The 14,432-nt window shown below is 36.5% G+C and overlaps 1 long non-coding RNA gene across 1 annotated transcript; it reads right to left on the bottom strand.

Annotated features, from left to right (window-relative positions):
* Position 1: 1 nt before the first annotated feature.
* LOC125156520 (uncharacterized) lies at positions 2 to 14,137 on the bottom strand. Its single transcript, XR_007148641.1, has 5 exons — positions 14,049 to 14,137; positions 6,069 to 6,157; positions 1,823 to 2,001; positions 715 to 844; positions 2 to 85 (listed from the first exon to the last, which is right to left on the bottom strand). It is a non-coding gene; the product is annotated as an uncharacterized LOC125156520 (long non-coding RNA).
* Positions 14,138 to 14,432: the final 295 nt, after the last annotated feature.

A 14,432-nucleotide genomic window follows, 5' to 3' on the forward strand; every position in this document is an offset into this window, starting at 1 on the left:
TCCTATTGATTCCAATGAAATAAAGTCTAGAGAATGTCATCCAGTTCTTTGTTGTCACCTGCACTTCATCATTCCAGCCGAGGGGCTGTGGGGACAAGGATACAGTCATACAAAGCATCCCCAGCACCTGTTTCAGTGGCAGGAAAAGGAAGGCATCGTGCTTAAGTTATCATAGGAGCAGAGCCCGAATTTAGACAAAGAAGTCGTATCATATGTTGAAAGAATATTTGGCAGCCAAAATGATTTTTGAGTAAAAAAATGAACCAAATGTGTTTCAATGAACTTTTCTATCACCTCTGGAACCAGATTTTTAGATTAAAAACTATTAAATTTTCTATAAATTTACTTCTTGTTAATTACATAACTATGTTCATAAATAAAGCAAACAAAAGGAACAAAGGAACGAAGCAGGAGAAGATGATAAAAAGGAAACAAATGATATTCCTATTACCTCATATTAAATATAGGACTGAGGTCTGGTACTGAAGGCTAATTATCATGAGTAATTGCTATATGCTGAGTACATATTTTGCTAAATGTTGTCTAAGTATAAACTCAGCTTATCTTTTTTTTAAATTGAGCCTACACCCTGAATAGCAAAAGAATAATTCCCCAGACACAATTTTAGTAGCAGTTTTGTTTTCTTGCTTGAAAACTTAAAAATTAAAAAAAAAAGGTCATTGTTATTGGATTGACTATAAAGAAAATTTTTACCTTGTCTTATTCTGAGAGGTAATGATTTTGGTGGATTGCTTATTTTCAAGACATTTTCCCAAAAGACACTGGTTTGAGATCTCAGCCAAAGAAGATGAAGAAGGAGCCTGCTTTGCCACCAGATGGAAGCCTGTGGTAATCAGAGAAGTCAGGTTTCTGTCACCAGACACACGTCACCCAGATGATGAAATCCCCTTTTTTCCACTATGTGCCATTTCCAGAAAGCATTAGTTAAAATTGGCTAATCTTTGCTCTGCATATATTTTTTCAACCTGATTATGTTATTTTCGGGGAACAAGATGAGATGCTAGGATCAAAATGTTAGATTCAAAATGAGACGTTTTCCATATTCATAACCCTTAGGTCATTGCCATATTCAGAACTATATTAGATAATAAAATTTAAAAGCCCATTTTCATTCCAAGATGCTCAATTTTAGTAACTGTTGAATTTCACACACCACCTCTTATCCCTGCACCAACTGCCTACAGGAAACACAGAAACTTAATTATTGACAGACCAAGTATTTGCATCCTGTGGAAACCAGAATATTCCATAATTTAAGAATGTAGCAAATATTTTCCCTAAAGCCCGATCTTGCCCTTCCCTTCGTTGTGGGCTGCATTTAAAACAAGCGGTATAACTTTTCAAGCTGCAGTTGGGATCTTTGATCTCTTTTGAGGTCTGAACACGGGTTATTAGCTTTTCTTCCTCTTTAAAATTTTACTCTGCCTGCTCCTGCCACTTCTTCATTCATACGCTATGAACTATCAGCTTACAAACTGGTAAAGCGCTATGTACTATTTTATTTCAACATGTGAGTAATTTCTGTGCCATCTATTCACCAATTATGGTTTTTCTGTGCAAGAAGATCTCGTTTCAGAATGCCCATGATCAGATTTTATTTTTTCTTGCTTCACCTGCAGCTTTCTGCAAAAGGTTTGCTTGACGCACATGTCATTGCTGTGAATACATTGATTTGCTTAAAGGGGCCGGTGCTACGAAACTACAATTATATGCAAGTGCTTGAGAAATGTAAAGTGCTATGAAAATAAAAAACATCATTATTTTCTTATGGCTTATAAGTGACTTGCACTATAAGAATGACCTTTGGGAAGTCCTCCAAGTTTTTACTATTGTAGAAACAGCTCTGCTTCATGGAGACTTTCCAGTCTGGTGTTTGTACATCAAAACAAGGCTGTCGAAGAGGGTTGCTGTCCCCGAGACACAGAGGCTGGAGTCCTTTCTGTGCTTTGCCAATGGTCTGGCCATTTCATAACAGTGCTTCTGTGAAAAGGAAACAGGATTAGAGAAGAAAGGACCATGAGATTAAGAAACAGTCTCCACTCTGTTATTTTTCTCCTACATAACTCTGGGCAAATCATTGAGCCTGTTTGGAGTCTACCTGTTTCCATATCTGTAAAATGAGGATGACTATACTTGTTACACCTAGCTCTGGGAAATAGAAATAATCATGAATTTCAAAGTACTACCCAAAGTTGGTTATTACTAAGATTTAATTACTGGTGTATTGTTTCTCACCAGAAAGTCATTCATCCAAGCTGTACTTTTTAAAAATTGTTTTCACTAAACTGCATTTTAATGGTATTCCAGTAACCAAATTTGAGGGATATTATAAGAAAATCAAAACTCTTTCCTATTTGTTGTACTGTAAAAGAGTAATAGAGGAAATTGTTTACACCTCACATAGTGTCCTTTTTTATGAGGACCTAAAGAGTTGACACATTTATCTCAGATTATTTGGGTTTCTTTTAAACACAGCTTTCTGTTTTTTTAAAAGTCATGTAACTGGTTGTGTTTTCCTCCTCATACTGGCTTCTAGGCAGCTCTGAGTTAAATCCATGGTTCATATTTAGCAAAGTCTGTATGACTTTATGACATGTATTTTAACCTCACAACTATCTTTAACTTACTGTTTCTGTGTTTTCCTTTTCTTCATGATTTCCTCACTTTACCCTCTTCATATGCTGCATGTATTTTGAAAATGACATGATTTTTGGAATGAGGTTGTATCTAAATATAAAATGTAATTTCTCCTATAAGACAGAATATTTGAGGGGAGCCTGGGTGGCTCACTCAGTTAAGTGTCTGACTTTGGCTCAGGTCATGATCTTGCGGTTTCATGAGGTTGAGCCCCACATCAGGCTTTCTGTTGTCGGTGAAGAACCCACTTCAGATCCTCTGTCCACCCCTCTCTCTTTCTGCCCCTCCACTCATTCTCTCTCTTTCAAAATAAATAAATAAATAAATAAACTTTAAAAAAAGATAGAATATTTGAATTATATAATAATAATTGCTAATATATATCGAACACTTACTATGTACTAGGACCTATGAAAAACCCTACATGATATGTCACTTATTCTTCACCATGAAAATGGTGTTATTTCCCATATTTTACCAATGAAGAAATTAAGCCTTTAAGAGTTTAATCAGCTCATCAAGGGGCTCACCACTGGTAAACGGAGGTGCTAATACATTTATCTGATTCCGGTATTCATGCTGACTAGTCATTACACTATCCTGCCTTTTCATGCCAACTATAATAATGTGACAAATGATTGATATTATTGTAGAATTATCAAAGGTTTTTGATGTAGTAGAATATTTAATCTTTATCAAGAGGGTATGCAATTTAAAGAAAACTAGGTGTTTTAAGACCCTATTAATCATATCTTTGCTTGAAAATTTGATAGAGAAGATGTTTTGCCACCCCTTGTCTCTATTGCCCAAAATGATATCAGTGTTTGTCTCCATATGTGACTTGGTATTAAAACCAAAAGAAATGAGGGGCGCCTGGGTGGCTCAGTCGGTTGAGCGTCCGACTTCGGCTCAGGTCGCGATCTCACGGTTCGTGAGTTCGAGCCCCGCGTCAGGCTCTGGGCTGATGGCTCAGAGCCTGGAGCCTGCTTCCAATTCTGTGTCTCCCTCTCTCTCTGCCCCTCCCCCATTCATGCTCTGTCTCTCTCTGTCTCAAAAATAAATAAACATTAAAAAAAATTAAAAAAAAAATAAAAACCAAAAGAAATGCATGCCTCTTAATGACATATGGAGAAACATATCCAGCCATCCTTTTTTAGAATGTAACAAATACCTTCTGGCACTTTCTTGCAATCTTCTGCCATGGTTTGTTCCTTCAAGTTGTACTTCAAATATCTTTACTACTCTGTCTCTCTCTTTTTTTTTTAAGTTTATTTATTTATTTTGAGAGAGAGAGCACAAAAGCAAAGGGGAGGGGGAGGGACAGAGAGGGAGAGAGAAAATTCCAGTGCACAGCCTGACATGGGGCTCAGTCTCACGAGAACATGACATTATGACCTGAGCCAAAATCAAGAGTCAGACACTTGGGGCACCTGGGTGGGTCTGTTGGTTAAGTGTCTGACTTTGACTCAGGTCATGATTTAATGGTTCCTGAGTTTGAGACTTTTGGGATTCTCTCTATCACCCTCTCTGTCTCTGTCCCTCTTCCACTTGCTCTTTCTCTGTCTCAAAACAAATTAATTTAAAAAAAAAAGTCAAACACTTAACTGACTGAGCTACCCAGGCTCCCTGAGGCAATGATTTTTAAGAGAATTGAAGGAGACAAGATGTGTGTCCCTTTAATGTTCGAACAGGTCTGTGTGTTAACTAATAGGACTGGGAGCAGCTGGAGCTATAAGCATATTGTTCATAAAAACTCTTAGAGAGATGATTTTTGAGCATGATATTCAGAAAGAATGAAATGCCTTTGCAACTGTGTTATCATTCCAGTACAAACCTGCATAGGACAAAGATCAAGAGGGAACACAAAAGATCTGCCAAGGACACCAAATCAGACCATGAAATAAAAGGAGGATAAGAACAGAACTATCAGGGAAATTTTTTGCTCAGCCAAAGTTTGCTAAAAGTTTCATTAAATCCTTATTGAAATAGAATGAAAATTGAATTTCTCAACTTTGTCTTTTATTTTTAGAATTTTTTGTGTGTGTGTGCAGGGCCATTTTGTCTGTTAGGTAATATAGGCACAGTTCCTGGGGCTATAAACTTTCAGAAGATCCACAAATAAATGTGTCACCTAAAAAATGATCTATTAGCTCTAGAATATGAAAGAAACCCCTGTGAGTCAAAAGGAATTAATACTTAATGAAATATCCACAAAACATAACATCACATTACTTGTCTGGCTGCAACTTCACCCAACAGTTATATCTTAGGATAGAATAATAATAAGAAAGATGGAATATTTGTCCTCAAATACATAAAATTATGAAAATACTTTCTAAAACTTTCACAGCAAAAATATTCTTAGTGTGTGATGTGGGTGTTTTAAAAACACGTTTGATATGCAGGGAGATCTTTAAATTAAGAAGATTAAAATTAAGAAAGTTGTCATAAAATAATTCAAAATGAGTTTATGTACATATATGTTTTAGTTTTCTATTGCTATGTAACAAATTACACACATTTAGGAGATAAAAACATCCCATATTTATTATTTCACAGTTTTCCTGTGTGAAGACTCAGGCATGTGTTATCTGGGTCCTTTGTTCAGGGTCTAACCAGATTGAAATCAAAGTGTCAGTTGGACCTGTGATTGTACCTGGAGACTTAATTAATTCAGTTGGTTAAGAGTTATCATGGGAGTGACATCCATCAACTTGGTCACATTATGTAACATAGGTAGGAGAATAGCATCCATTACCTTTGCTATATTTTATTGATAAGAAGCTAGTCATAGGTCCCACCCACACAGAAGGGGAAGGGATTATTCAAGTGAGGAGTGGACCATACATCCTAAAATGACTTATGGGGGTTTCCTTTGGATGTGTCTGCCACAGTGTTTAAAGTTAGCTTTTTTCCTTTTTTAAAAAGGATTTCGAGGGGCGCCTGGGTGGCGCAGTCGGTTAAGCGTCCGACTTCAGCCAGGTCACGATCTCGCGGTCCGTGAGTTCGAGCCCCGCGTCAGGCTCTGGGCTGATGGCTCAGAGCCTGGAGCCTGTTTCCAATTCTGTGTCTCCCTCTCTCTCTGCCCCTCCCCCATTCATGCTCTGTCTCTCTCTGTCCCAAAAATAAATAAACATTAAAAAAAAATTAAAAAAAAAAAAAATAAAAAGGATTTCGAAATAATTGACAATAACTGACCCCTTACGTGTGTGTGTGTGTGTGTGTGTGTGTGTGTGTATAAATGCATGCTTATATGTCTGTGTATAAACTTAGTGTATTACAATCAGATTACATTTGGTACAAATTACAATTAGTCCTTACAGTTTTGTGTGAGTATATGTGTTCTTGCACTCCAGGCTGGAGGATCCAGGATCGCTCAACTTACAGTGTGAGTGATTCTTGAAACCTACCTATTTTTGGAATGAGTCTGGTAACTGGAGCAGAAGCTTTGTTGCAGAGGCCTTGCTTGTAGTTAGGACTTCACAGATGGAACAGAATTCTGAAGATGAAGTGAAATTTGGTAAGTCTCAGAAATAACGGAAGTTTGTTTGCTTGGATTAGATTCTTGAATTTTTGAAAGGCACATGGTCTTGAGGGGTAGAAATATACATCTAACAGCAGTAGCAAAATTTTAAGATGAAGATGATGCCTGTTAGAAGGGAGGGACTCTGAGTGATATTATTGGTTTTTAACCTATCACATTTGTAGTCAAGCTGTGAAGCAATCCTATATGATAGGGAGTTGCATTTGCCAGAACCATAAAGCATTAAGATGGCTGTATATGGTCATAGCTCCCAGTTAAAATTTCTACTCTGAAGAAATAAGCAATATGTATTTGGAAAATAGTTGCTTCTCTGGAGATGTGCTTTACACCACAGCCATCTGAAGAACTTTCAAATTCAGTATATTTTGATGTCAGAGCAAATAAAAACCACATCTTTAATTAGTGAAAATGTCTAGTCTTCTCCATTTTTATTTTCTCTTCTACCAATTATTGCAGATGCTTGAACTAGCCTCCTCAGCTGCAAATTGATGGATACAGAGAACCAGCCACATGGAGTGTTCATATGATTGTTGCCATCTGTCTTTAAATATAACATTCTACCATGCGTCTCTAAGTAACAACAAAATCTCCACCTGGAACCACTAATGAAGCTTAAGTCTACATTTCCCAAACATACAGATTATGGAAAGATCAAGAACTAAAGAGAGAACAAGATAACTTATATGAAGAAAATATGAATATTATAAAAGAAGATAGGAAAAGTTAAAGAAAGTAGGGAATTAATTGAACAGCAGGAAGAAGATGGACAATTTCCAAGAACAATATATTCCTCCCACTCTAAAACTGGGGAGTTTAATTTCCTCCATTTCTTTCATAATTACTGGGAGAAACTCTTCAGAGCTAATACATTTTATTTGTTTAGTTAGAAAATACTTATTATACAGGACCTACATAAATGTCAATAGAGTTGTTTTGACTCTTTATTAAAATTTTATATTCTTAGATACTATATACTATACTACATTTTAAAATAGCCTTCACAAATAGAATTGCTCTACTTTTGTTGCTAAATTTGGAATGAATTAGGAGAGCTTTAGAATGCATTAAAATTAACTTTATGCGTATGAAATCACCTTTTGAATTTTTTTTAATAAAACTGGTTTAACCAAATTTAAGCTGAAGGAGACTTTATGAACTGATTTAAGAAAAGCAGTTGCATCCTGGGACATCATAAAATGAGCAGGATTCAAAATAATTAAGCCCCCTCTTACCTGTAGGGTGATTTCTAATTAGAAGTTTCTTCTTGGAGAGTATAGTATTGTGTCATCAAACTTCAGTCCCTTCTTAATATGTCCTGGATATAGACTTTCAATTAAGGAAATTCATGTCCAAATACTCCATTTAAGAGAGTAGATTTGCACTGCCTACTTCTCAAACTAAGTGGGATTTTGGAAACTCCCCAATTCTTTTTCAATTCCCAAAGGAACATTACAATTTACAAGTTGGATAATACTTTTTAAAGACAGAAAGTGCTTCCTCTATATTGATACTTTATTTTTTTTCAAAAAGCATTAGAGGCCACGAAGGGTGAATCTTTATACTACCTAGACAGAAATTGGTAGCTATGTAGAGAATAAAGATATTATCTTATTTGAGTCATCTTCATATTTTGAAACACTTTGTGACTAGAGAATAAATGCAGATGCTTAGCTTGACTCAGAAGTCTTAGATGGAATGAGAGCATATGTAAAACTAAATCTAAGAACAATACACTCCTTGTTGTTGAAAGAAGAAAACCACCCACGTAAAGTCATTAGAATTTGACATTGAAGATCAGTCCAGAGCTAGAAGATTCTAAGTTGGAAGACTGATGATCTATCAAGACTGGAAGTGAAATGTTCAATGACTAGGTGTCACTGAGGGAAATACTCTTGGCCCTATAAAATACACAGGAAATGGTATTTCATGGAAAAGCCCTATACAGTACCCCAAATGAGTCATTAATGGAGTCAGGATAAAATGGAAACTTGTGATGAGTTTCTTTACTAAATTAAACTGACTTTAAAAAATGAATTAACTTCCTAATATTAAAATAGAGTTCATTATTAAGAAACCGGAAAACATCAGAACACTGGTTGAAAGAATAATCTGAAATCACAGATTAGAACCAATTAAAAAAAAACTACATGTATCCTCTTATTGGGCATTTTCAAAATTTAGAATATTATTATAGTTTTTATGTTTGCTATGAAAACAGCTAAATCTAGTTTCCTGTTGTTTCCTAGAGTGTTTTAGATGCCACAAAGGTGAGGGGCTGGCCTTCTTCCATTTATAACATTGTGGTTGGGAATATGTTTTTCAGTTCATTGATTCAATAGAGGAGGAGAGATAAGTAACTGAGTAAATAAAGGGATTATTATGTTGCTCGATTGAGACAGCATTATGAAAAGGAAATAATAGATTTGAGGTGAGATTAGTTGTATGGATTTATAAGTAATTTGAACTTTTTGATTCTCAATTAAAAAAATTTAAAATAAGGATAACAACACCTATTTAAACATGTTGTTGGGATGTATATAGAGTTTGCAGAAATCATCACATGAAAACTTATACTGATTTTTTTATTATTGAGATATCTATATATTATTGAGATATCTCTCTCTCTCTCTCTCTCTCTCTATATATATATATATATAGAGAGAGAGAGAGAGAGAGAGAGAGAGAGATATCTATACCTATATATTATTGGAGGAAATGAAAGGTAATTCTTTCAGATACCTTGAAATTATAGACAAAGCCCACAGTTAGATTTTATTCTCTATATAAATAAAGTTGAGCTTGATCATACAAAAGAGATTACATGGTTAAATTTTACAGCAAGGAATAAAGTTTAGAACATTTTGTTTCATAGGCATCCAGTTACTTAGGGCTTTCTGTCAGCTGGCTCACATTGTATCTCCCTGTCTGCTAAGATTGGTTGGGGAAGTTAGTTGAGCTTTTTTTTTTTTTTTTTTTTTAGCAGGGAAGTAGAACATGAGGTGAATTCTCAACTTAAAAGAATGACCTTGGGATAAGTTTAATTGAATTATTCTATCTTGGCACATTTTGGGAAGGTATTATAAAAGAGATATAAATAAAGTCTTGAAAGATGGTAGTTCACATTTCGTTGGTCCCAGGGACTGTATAAGAGGAATGGTAACATAAGGAGGCAGTCTAATACACCTTGTCATCCAATGTAAGATCAAAGATTGGGTTGTGAATTTAGTGGTAACAGGATGAAGAAGGATGTTCAGCCTGATTTAGTTTCCAGCAGTGGGTCTACCTCCTGCTATGGCAAATGTAGTTTTCTTTGTGGTCCAGCCAATATATTAGGGAACTAAATTAGAGTTTGGAATCAAAACCCCAGGTAATAAGTATTTCTCTACCTCTCCTTGGTCTTTATGCATACACATCACTGAGAGGTGTTTTATGGAGGGATGTGTGGTTAAAGACAATGTGGATTTGAGATCTTAGGTTCCTTATATCTCTGTCTATATATTTATATGGATACATTGCTTATCTGCAAAATAGGGTTTAGAATGTCTACCTAACTTTTTTTCTTACCTTACATAATTGAGTGACACTTGTATGTGGAAGAGGTTTTGGAAAAAGTTGATTATTCAATACAAACCTGAGGTGACTAGCAGGAACTTTTGTGAAAATTGTACAGAGGATGAGATAATAAGAAGCCCTCTTTCATTTTTCTCTAGCTCTTTGTTTACCCCTTTTGCTTTATTTTCAAAATAAGAGGAATAGGAAATGAATTTATATTCAATATTTTTCTCTTTTCAGAGCTTTCTTACATAGTGATTTCAATGTCACTCTTCAAATGAAGAGTTGAGGACAGCATGTATAATGGTCAAGATCAGGGATTCTGGAGCCAGGCTTTTGGGTTTGAACCTTGTCTCCGTCACTTATTCTGACCTTTCATAGGTCGTTGAGCATCTCTACTCCGCAATTTCCTTTTTGTCAAATGGGGATAATTCTACACAGTTGTTGTGAGGATTAACTGAATTATTTCATGTGTAATACTGAGAATCGCGCCTAACACTTCCTAAATTCTCAGAAACTGTCAGCTATTTTTCTTCTTCTTAATCTTATTACTGCAAAGGTAGCCATTAATTTTTTCCAGGAAATTTATGACAGCTCCAGGCTGATCAACTGATTTTTGAACTTGTGGGGAGAATGTAGAAGGATATTTGAAATTAGTTGCTTGACATTTGCGGTACCAGTGCCTTGTTCTCCAGAATTGTGGCATTCTGACTCACAATAAATTAAGACTTTACTCCACATTATTATTATTATTATTAGTAGTAGTAGTAGTAGTATATTTGGTGATGAGTTCAGCTTTGCCGGGAGGTATAAGGATTATGTTAGAATTTGCTCTATATGACAAACTGAAATCAGATTAATCAGAGGATTCTGTCATAGCAAGAGGTTGCAACAGCTTGTGTGGTATTGGATGCTGAACATGACTAAGGAGTATATGACTCCATGATACCTTCCTCCTTCTGGTGCCTGTGTCTATTGTGTAATAAATATGGCTTAATCTCTATAGCTACGAATTGAGGCTAAACATTCTTCCTTTCAGCTAGAAACATGAGAGCTTTAGGTTCCTTATTGATATTGTGTCCTGCAGAAAGAAGTAAAGCTTTAAAATTAAGCAAATCAGTTGCACTTTTGATTGGCAGATTGCACCTTGGGAGAGAAGTCTTCCTATACCTATCTTTTTATCTTTACTACTTTCTTTGATAACTTACATGTCTCACAAATTAGACACATAGTTCAAAGATGAAAAATACTCAATAAACAAGAAATTCACATTAATTTGTACAGAGGAGTCACCTGCCTAAGTGGAAAGAAGGAGCCCATGGTTTCCTTGTTCTTGTTTACAATGCAGGAGTCACTGCAGTCACTGCAACACAAAATATATTTTGTGTTGTTGGATTTGATAGGAATTAGATGTCATATTTCTCCCCCATAAGTTTTATCTCTGATGAACAAGCTAGAAGCATTGATTGGGAGCTCCATTTCCAGACATTATTTTGAGATACAAATGTTCATCTGAAGATGACTGCCATTATAGGGGCAGCCTGCATTGAAAGACTGACCTTATTTCCTCTTCTATTAAAAAAACAAAACAAAAAAACCATGCAAACTTTAAACAGAGAATGGCATACACACAGAAATGTGTACAAATTATAAGCATATAGTTCAATGAATTACCATAGTGTGAATCATAACATTGTAAACATCCCCAAGTCTTCCTGTGCCCTCTTCCAGTCTCCCCTCTCTCCTTCCCCAAATGCGACCACCATCCTGACTTCTAACACTTTTAGTTTGCCTGGTTTTGAACTGTATATCAATGGAAACATATAGTATATACTTTTTTGTTTCTGGCTTTCATTTCTCAAGATAATATTTGTGAGAGTCATCTGTGGTGGTATGCATGACAGAAGTATGGCAGACTCTGTGATTATTACTCTATGCACATTCTCTAAGACCTACCGCTGTAGTGAAGGAGGCAGAGTCCTACCTGCCTGAACGCTTTCTTTGGCATCTGAGGACCTGAAATCCAGATTACTGTGGATTTAACTCTCCTGCAAATCTCAGTCAGTGACTGACAGGAGCTTGTGTGTAAACAAACTCTCTCACTCCTTGGGTGGAATAACTCTGGGGCATGCATCTTATACCGATTCTTAGAGTTCTCCAGGAGGAATAAGCTTTACCTACTCACAACAGTAACTGGCTCTTTCTGGCCAATGTACCTTTTATTGGCTACATTCCCTTCCCTGTCTCATTTTTGCACTTCTCTAGTAATGTTTCCTGAATTCAACTTCCAAATAAATGAATTGGGCTTGGATTCTTATCTCAGGGTCTGTCTCTGGAAACTTGATCTAATAACAAGTAATTTGATCAGTTTCATTGCTCTGTGGTATACTATTATATGAATTTATGTCATCATGTCAATAAGCTATTGTTAATAATATTGCTATGAATAGTTCTTACACCTTTTGGTTAAATGTATGATTCGGGAATTTCTGGGTCAGATTTGTGTAATATATTCAACTTTGGTAGATGATACTAAAATATTTTTCAAAGAGGTTGTAACAATTTATACTATAAAGAGAATTCCAATTGCTTATAGTGCTGGAGAATTTCAGTTGCTGCACATCTTTGTCAATTTGTTATTTTCTTTCCTTTTCATTTTAGCCATTTTGCTAAGTATATAGCAATATTCATTGTGTTTTTATTTATATCACCCTGAAGATAAAGGATGCTGATTACGTTTTCATATGCATATTTGCCATTTGGATATTCTATTTTGAAGTGTCCTTCTTATGGACTGGATGTTTGTTCTTCTCCAGACTATATATTGAAGGCTCAGTCCCCAGTGTGACTATATTTGGACATAGGGCTTTTCTGGATATAAAGTTAAATGAGGTCATAAGTGGGGGACCCTGATCTGATAAGATCAGTGTCCTTACAAAAAGAGACAAGAGAGTTCTCTGGCTCTCTTCCCCCTGCCCACATGCACCAAGGAAAGACCATGTGAAGGCACAACAAAAAGGTGGCAATTTGCAAGCCAGGGAGACAGTCTCATCAGGAAGTGCATCAGCTGGCACCTTGATCAAGGACTTCTATCCTCTAGAACTGTGAGAAAATGAATTTCTTTTGGTCCAGCTACCTGATTTGTGGTGTTCGACTGACTAATACAGATTTTGGTACTGAAAAGTAGGGTGCTACTGGAACAGTGGAAGTGGATTTTGAAGTACACACTAAAAAAAGCAGAGATTGCCTGCTTTTGTGAAGGGATTGTTGGTAGAAATATGAATGTTAAAGGTCGTTCTGGTGAGAGCTCAGAAAGAAAAGAGGAGAGCTGCAGAGGAAACCTCTACCTTTTTTAGAGAATAAATAAATAATCCTGAACAGAAGGTTGGTAGAAATATAGATGTTAAAGGTCATTTTGGTGAGAGTTCAGATGGAAATGAAAAACAGGCTTAGAAACTGGAGGAAAGGCGATCCTTGATACAGTGGCAAAGAACTTGACTGATGTGTTCTACTGTTTTGTGGAAGATAGAACTTGTGAACAATGAAACTGGAGATTTATCTGAGGCGATTTGTAAGCAAAATGTTGAAGGTACTGCCTGGGTCCTTCTGACTGCTTATAATAAAAAGCAGGAAAAGAGACATGAATTGAGGAAGGGATTGTTGATCAAAAAGGAACCAAACTTAAAGATTTGAAAAATTCTCTTGAGTCTCTCCGTATTGCAAAAAAAGAGGAAGCTTGTTGTGATGAAAACTGTAAAGGTGTGGACAAACCCATCTGATAAGGACATCATGGGTGTGACTCATGGACTTAATCAGCCATCTCCGCAGGAGCCAGAAATAGAGATGGAATTATACCAGCAGAGATTCTGCCAGTTTGCCAGTTTGAACTAAAGGGGAGAGAGAAAGCGGGATGGAGTGAAGGAAAGCTGTCAGATGTCTTGGATTCTACAGGACCGGACCATAGAGCTATCTGGCTGTGAATGTGCCTGCCCCAGGGGAAGGGACGAATGACCAACAGAGGTCATCCGAGCTGCCACTCATCACAGGCCCAGGGAGCTGGCTGTTTCCTGTTTCAGAAAGCCCTACTGACACGGTTCGCACATTGGGCCAAGGTGCCCCACTGAGCCCAAGAGATGCTGCTGTCCCCACAGAGCTGTGGGGGTAATGCTGCCACACTGGTGAGCCCGGAAGGTGGGACATTGAGCCAGAGGGATAATTCTTAAGTCTTAAGATCTAATGGAATTTGCTTTTTTATCTTTTAAAGCTACTTGTTCAATACATTTATTGTCTTTACCTGAAAAAATCTTCAAAGAAAATTGCAGCTTAGTTTTTTAGCTTTTAGAGGCCCACTCCAGAGCTCGGAGGAAGTTGGTCTTCTGAGCTACTCAGTCTTTCTTCTCGGCAAGAAGCATTTTGAGATGATTCCACTTTCCCTTCTTAACATCTTTCTTAGGCTTCTTTTCATAGATTGGATTCTCTTGTATAGCAGCCTGAGCTTTCTGATACATTTCCTCTCTTACATTTGGAGCTGCACTGTTCTTTATATACTGACAGCATTGTTTCTTGTAAGCATCTTCATCTTCTTCCATGAGGGCAATGCATGTAATCTGCAACGTTCTGACCCATAATGTGCTTCTGATGTAATTCTGCATTGATTTCCTTGTTTTTTGAATCATAA

This window comes from Prionailurus viverrinus, chromosome F2, assembly GCF_022837055.1.
Source record: "Prionailurus viverrinus isolate Anna chromosome F2, UM_Priviv_1.0, whole genome shotgun sequence".
Classification (NCBI taxonomy): Eukaryota; Metazoa; Chordata; class Mammalia; order Carnivora; family Felidae; genus Prionailurus; species Prionailurus viverrinus.